Raw genomic sequence first — 6,000 nt, 5'->3', positions numbered from 1 at the left:
GTTCCATGCAATGAGACTTGGTGAACTGTATAAGCTTTTTGATGGCTAATGAATCTAAGACTTAACGAGAATCTTAAGTGGAATTTAAGTATATTTTGTGAAAAATTGATAGCATTTGTTGCTTTTAAAGTGTGTGTAATAAGTAATGTGTCTTCTTTCTTAGCTAGTTGGTTTGACTTTTAAAATTAAAGCAATGGTGAAATTTAAAGAGTTTAAATGTAATTTTGTTAATTGTACATTTACTTATGGTATGGTAGAGCTATTTTTCTTGTTACAAATCCAAAACAATCAATTAGAATAATGTCACCGTTAGAACCGTAATCTTATAATGACATAGCGTCGGCCAATACAATACATCATCTAAAATAAGCTATTCGCCGCTCATCTTATAAAATGGTTCACATATGTTGTGCATAGTGACATGTGTGAACGAGATTTAACTTCTGAAAATAATTTTATTTTACTTTTTATTAATCTTAAATAAGACAAGGATTTTAATAATATTTCGATAAAAGCTTGTATGAAGTCGTAAATGACATTCTGGATAATGTTTTGTGATAAATAAAGACACCAAACATATAAGTGATTTTACATTTAGCATTTCATTTAAGTCATCATATCCTAGTTTAGGATCAAAATCTCATCAAGTTGTAACATGCTTGTATATTAAGCAGGGGCAGAACTAGCCTTAGGCTACTCGGGCTATAGCCCAAGATGAAAAAAGAAATAAAATTCAGTGCACTTGATATTCACTTCTGCAATGTGGCGTAGCTGGTTGTTGAATTGGGTTCCAGTCCTTGTGACAGGGGATCGACTCCCCACTACCTGCTAGTTTTTTTTTGTCCTTTAATTTTGTTAAATAACAGCATTTAAGGCAATTCCCAAACCCCAAGCTAATTTGAATATTCATTTTTCACAAAGTCCAATATTATTCATTTTTCATAGAAAACTCAAATTTATGGGACAATCTCTTGTGAATATTTTATCGGTAACCTATATTTAAATCAAGTATTTAATTATTGAGTAAGTTATATTGTTATTATTATAAAATATGATTGACAAAATTGAATACGACTAAAATAAAATGTTTTCTTCTCAGATACTTCCTTTTTTGCTAATCTTTAAAATTCGTTTCTCTTAATATGCTAGATTTTTATCGTATTAGACATACAAGATTAATTAAAATAGCTACTATCTGTCTCGATAGAAATTATGTCACGGACTCACGGTCAATAACGGATAGGTAAAATTTTATATTTGGGGATCCAACCAAAATATTAAGGTGATTTTTGCGTAAAAAGTATAATTTTTTAGCCTAAAATTGGACAAAGTACAGAAAAAACGGAGTATCACTTTTCGGGTGTCCCAGAATGCGAAAACTCATACATGGAGCTATCAACAATTTGAATTTTTCTTTAACCAACACGTTTCAATTGAATCTAGCCCTAGATAGATTTCAATCCTGGTTCCGCCTCTGATATTAAGTCAAAGTCTTTTTAAGCTGGGAATCTTGAGATTTAATGAGAATGTTAAGTGGTAATTAACATATACTCCGTATTGCTTTTAAAGCGTGTAAAATATTTAGCTTCTTTACTGATTTGTTTGACTTTTAAAAGTACAGTAATGATATCGCGTCAGCTAAAAAGACATATTTGAAAGTTTATCACACAGAATCGTATTTCAGAATGATACATCGTCAAGCGAGACGTTATCTAAAACCGCTTATCACCGTTAGAATCGTAATTTTAGAATGATATAATGCCAATTGATGTGAGATATCATCTGAACCGCTAAAATTATCATTTTATATTTAGTACGATTATACATATTGGATATGGTTCTACTAGCTAAGTTTAGTTTTTTTTTTTTTTTTTATTTGCATGTTTCAAGTTCCAGTATCCTCATTGAATCGTATAGTAGGATTGCATTCGCATCTATGCACTCCCATCCATGGTAGTACGGTACATCGCGAGGAGTTTGTAACCATCATGATCTTGTCATATTAGAATGTTCTAGTTGTAGTCTAATGGATCGCTGTTAGTGATGGAGGCAGGATTTGAGATTAGTGGTTGCGAAAAATTTCAACGGGGGCGAATAAGTAATGCTATTAGACAATGCAAATTCGAAAAAATCGAAAATTTTAACTAAGACTTGCGAGATTTTCATTTTCAGGGGGCGAGCGCACCTACTAGCCCCCTTTAAATCCGCCACTAATCGCGGCCGAGTGCCAATGTGGCATGTGGGCATTATTTCACCACTAATGATCAAAGAAAAATTCATGTGTTCTTCCGAGACATTACTTGATCATACACCTAAGCTTATAAAATGTTTTATTTGGTGAATTATCTTTAGGTATAACTTATCTAAGAAGAACGGTCCTTCTGCAGAACACAAAATTTCCAATGATCAAATAAATGTACAAACAACCTTATTATAGAGCTCCTAACAACTTATTAACGATTAAATGAAATGTGTATGGTTTTATAGAAGAAAAGGGATTATTTTACAAACATCTACCACGTCTAAATTAGTCTAGACCATCTAGGCGAGATCTATATTCTCTTGCATATGACGTCATTTTAATAAGGGTTAATTGATGTCAATAATCCCAACTATTACGGGTCTGCTTAATTATATTAACCCAAACTAGACAAAAACCCATAAAAATCTAAACTAACCTATCATTTAACCTTAATTGCTATGGTGGAAGGGAAATCTGTTTAACAGGTTACCCCTTATCCTAAATCCTTTTAAACCTTTATTTTACCAAGTTACTCATTTCTTTTTAACTTTTTACAATCTTTCACCTTCTCCTTCTCTTGTACGCTTCAATCAACGTCATCATCCCTAATCATTCTTTCAACTTCATCATCCCGGATCATCGTTCATCACCTTTTAAGAAGGCGCCATTGTAGCAGATTCAATGGGGACGGTAATTTTCTTTCTATTGAATTTTTATTTATTTTAATAAAAACCCTAGTTCATCTTTTTCATTCCCTTCATCATCTTGTTTTTCAGTTTTGTGATTTGAATGTTTAATTTTGTTTGGTTGTAGTTAGTTGTTTTTAGGTATTATTCATTTCCCCTAAATTATTGATGTATTTATTTCTCAGTTTTACAAAATTATTGATAAATTATGGTCTTAATTTGCTAGGGAAATCCATGGGATTGTGTTACTCTGAAAATGTGGTATGGGGGGTCATTTGCAAGAAATGAATTAGGACTTGTTTACACGGGTAGGATAAATAGGACTGCTGGGGTTGATATTGATGAATTTTGTTGGTTTACCCTATTGGAAGAGTGTGAGAAATGTGGAAACTTTAAGAGGAATGTAGATGCTATTTATTTCATGAATCCAGAAAAGGGATTGGAGAGGGTGATTGATGATAGTGGGGCTCAGGTAATGTGCAAGATGGCTGTTAAAGAAAGAGTAGTTGAGTGTTACCTTGTCTCATTTGCTGATGTAGCACATTTACAACACTTGATTAACTTGGCTGAGGGAGAAGGAAATGCACAATCACTTGTTAAGTGTTCTAGGAAGTTGACTCCAAAGAGGAAAGTAGTTGATAGTAAAAGCAAGAGTAAAAGCATAAGTACAAATGTGGTTGAAAAAGTGGGACCACCACTTAACAAAGAAAGAATTGAATATTCAGAAAAAACATCACAAAAAGACCAACATGAGTCTCACACATCTGAAACCCTAAAAGAATCTTATCCAAAAAACACTCAACCAAACCAAAGCAGTTTAGTTTCACAAACAGCAGCCTCACCTAATATTGTTGAACCATTCTATGATTGTAATGATCTAAGGATATCAGATCTATTTTCTAAATATGAGGAAGAGTCTGATTTAGCTTGCCTTAATGCTAATGATGACTATGAGTGGGAAGATTTAAGTGAGGGAGAAGACCCTGGTTATAACCCTGATGAGGATAGTGTAACTGATGGTGATGAGGCTAGTGAAGTGGAGTTAGTATCTGAGGATGACAGTGGTGGTGAGGATTTGAATGAAGTGGAAGAGAATTTTATTGAGGAGCAATTTGAGTCTGGTGACAATTCTGAGGATGAGGAGTCAAAAGAAGCAAGGAAAAAGTTGAAAGAGTGGAACTTCAAAGCTATTGCCATTGCTAAACAGTTACAAGTACAAGCTGAATCAAAACTGTTGCCTGGGCAAGAAAATGAGGGAGCAACTGATGTTGGTGATGAGAAAGATGGTAATCTGAGTGATTATGACAACAGTGGAGATGAGATTCACACCCCAGGTGAGAGTGATGATGAATCCGTACCTGGCAAGAGGAAAAAATTAACAGTGCCAGTAGTGAATGAGAGGACTGATTTTGCCAAGTTGAAGTGGTGTGTGGGGATCAGATTCCCAACTAGAGAAGTATTTAGGGACTGTGTAACCAGGTATGCAATTGCACAAGGTAGAAACTTTACTTTTGTGGTGAGTGATAAGAGTAGGGGTAAAAGACTTGGGGTTATGTGTAAACAAGGTTGTCCATTCAAATTGTATGGTAGCTGGGATAACAGTTTAGCTTGTTTTTTGGTCAAAACTGTTAAAGCTTCCCATAACTGTCAAAGAACCATGGAGAGCAACAGACAGTTGAAGTCAAGTTGGGTTGCAAAGCAGCTTTTGGATGTGTTTAAAGCAAGGCCACACGGCCAAAGTGGTGATATAATAGAGACTGTCAGAAGGGCATACAAGGTGATAATTAAGAAGGATTTTGCATACAAGGTCAAATATACTGCCCATAAGCTCTTACATGGTTCTATGAGGGACCATTACAGCAAGCTAGGTAGTTACTTGAAGCATCTTGAACAAGAGTATCCTGGTTCTACATTTACTTTGACAACAAACCCCAATGTGGTTAGTTCAGTTCCAGTCTTTCAAAGGCTATTTATTTGCTTTGATGCATTGAAGCAAGGGTGGATTGAGGGTTGTAGAAAGCTTCTATGTGTGGATGCATGCTTTCTGAAAACATTCTTAGAGGGGCAACTGATTAATGCAATTGGTAGAGATGGTAATGATCAGATGTATCCTTTGGCTTGGGGAGTTGTTGAAGGAGAGAACAATGAATCTTATGAATGGTTTTTCAAGGAACTGAAGAAGGCAACTGGAGAGGAAGATGGTCATGGTTGGACCATCATATCAAATGAACATCAGGTTAATCTCACTTCATTTAAAGCTTAATTTTAGTTCATTTAAATTTCATATTCGTTCATTTAATTTCAGCTTAATATTAGGTCATTCACTTAACATTTTAATCCATCAATTATGTAGAGCATTGTCTCCATGGTCAAGAAAGAGTTCCCAAGAGCAGAGCATAGAAGGTGTGCCAGGCATATCTTTGCTAATTGGCATAAGTCTTACAAGGGAGAGGAGATGAAGATGTTATTTTGGAACTGTGCTAAGGCATACAGTAAAGCAGACTTTGATGCAGCAGTAAATGATATGAGGGAGGTAGACCCAAGGGCAGCAACTGCATTCCTTGCTTGTAATCCTACCCTGTTCTGTAGGGCCTTCATTAACACAAGGACAACAAATAATGTCATTGTCAATAATATGGCAGAAACCTTCAATGCATATATCATTAATGCTAGGTCAAAGCATTTGATATATATGCTTGAAGAAATTAGGACAATGTTGATGCAGAGAATGGTTGCCAAAAAGAAGGTGATGGAGGAGTCAACAGATACAGTATGCCCTAATATTCAAGCTATTCTAGAAAAGGAGAAAGAAAAGGCTGCATACTACACCCCATTGCCATCCAACCCTGGTTTTTATCAAGTTGTAGATGGGTTAGATGAAGTCAAGGTTGATCTGGAAGCTAAGAGTTATACTTGCAGAAAATGGGATGTTACTGGCATTCCATGCTCACATGCAATAGCTGCCATATTTGATATGCATGCATATGCTGAGGACTATGTACATCCAATGTACAAAAGAGATGCATATCTTAGGGCTTATAACAGGTCAATAGCACCCTGTGCAGGAGAAAG

Source organism: Silene latifolia, chromosome 10 (assembly GCF_048544455.1).
Source record: "Silene latifolia isolate original U9 population chromosome 10, ASM4854445v1, whole genome shotgun sequence".
NCBI lineage: Eukaryota > Viridiplantae > Streptophyta > Magnoliopsida > Caryophyllales > Caryophyllaceae > Silene > Silene latifolia.
Note: the sequence above shows the minus strand (reverse complement) of the source record.